This window comes from Adiantum capillus-veneris, chromosome 26 (assembly GCF_014529385.1).
Source record: "Adiantum capillus-veneris isolate H3 chromosome 26, ASM1452938v2, whole genome shotgun sequence".
In the NCBI taxonomy this organism is placed as follows: Eukaryota; Viridiplantae; Streptophyta; class Polypodiopsida; order Polypodiales; family Pteridaceae; genus Adiantum; species Adiantum capillus-veneris.
In genome coordinates this window covers 64,614,103-64,615,565 of record NC_140956.1, presented here as the reverse complement: position 1 = coordinate 64,615,565, position 1,463 = coordinate 64,614,103, and the positions used below count along the sequence as shown (strand labels likewise).

At 42.2% G+C, this 1,463-nt stretch overlaps 1 pseudogene; it reads left to right on the top strand.

Moving 5' to 3' along the window:
* The first annotated feature begins 370 nt into the window (after window positions 1-370).
* On the top strand, window positions 371-997 carry LOC147423572 (uncharacterized; annotated as a pseudogene).
* Window positions 998-1,463: the final 466 nt, after the last annotated feature.

Genomic DNA, 1,463 nt, shown 5'->3' with positions numbered 1-1,463 from the left:
GAAAGGAATTTTGTATGTTTGGAAAAATGATTTTTCCCGAACACTGCTAACCATAGAGTTTTAGTGTGGCATTGTCTAATTTTGCTCTAACTTTAATGACACGCTTTACTTTTAAAAAAAGCATAAGAATGGCTAGCGGAGGAGTTTGCGCGTTAATGTTTCTAGAAGGCATTTTCCAGTATCATAAAAAGCAAAGTTTACACGGAAAGCAATTATTAATAGCCGTGCTAAAAGGAGGGTTTAGGGTTATAAAAGGAGGCCGTGCGGCCATTTCCATTTTGTGGCATAAAACTCGAGCAGTTGCAGGTCGGTGCTTCCTACTCAGATTGTCGTCGTCAAGGTTGTTGTGCGCCTCCAATACCCCTCCACCATGGCCAACCTTAGGCAGACGCTTGCAGGTATACGCAAAAGGTCTGCAGATCAAGAGGATCTCTTGCAACGTCATGATCAGCAACCGAGTATATCATCATCACCAGCAGCGCCTTATTATAATGAGAAGCAACGGCTGACTAGGCGACAGCCCAAGCTCAGGAGCCGCATCCTCAAAGACAATGCCTTCCTCGCGAAAGATGAAGGCTCTGCGCCTGTGCAACAAGACGTCGATGATGCGTCAGCTAGGGATCTGCATATTAATGAAGGCGCCCCGAGCTCTATATTAAGTAAGGATTATGGTATCCTGACGGACATGGAGGTGGCGTCCATCTTCTTGAGCTTTATAAGCGAGGTCAATAATATTGCGAATTCCAAGCTGCAAAAGCTGTACAAGCAATGATGTCGTGCTGGCTCTGATGATCATCAACAGCATCACGCCATGGCCAACGTCAACAAGCTGCCCAGTACAACAATTGGATCCAAGCAGATCAAGCGACACATGAAGATCGGCTCATCAGCAACGTCTGAGCAAGGCCAGCATAAAGATGTTCGCCGGATCATTGAACGGGTCGCATTGACGCCGGAAGGTCCAATTAGAATCAGGCTCGTTAATTGCTGCAGCTAACGTACTCGAATGAAATAAAATAGCTATAAATTGTATTGCATAATGGAGCTAGGGTTTTGGTTCTTAAGGAGGCCTTCACGTGCTGCTGACAAATTAATCATGTATAACAAGCTTACTTTGAATTGTATTAAATTAATGGCATTACTTTGACTTGGATCAAATTAATGGCATTACTTGCCTTGGATCAAATTAATGGCATTACTTGCCTTGTCGACGTAGTTTCTATCCCTGATTGAAATTCCAATATTTAATTTCTCCAATTGCAGGTTTTTCACTTAATGGACACCTAGCTTTAGATGAGATTATGGTAATAGAATTTGGCTCGCGTTTCCTCAGGCTTCTCTTAAATAAGATGATCCTGTTTATATAATTTTCTTTATTAACATCCATTAATTAAGTGGTCCCACCGAAACGTTCTCTTGAATATTGATTTTACGTGGAAAATTTCCATATATATCGTTGTCCC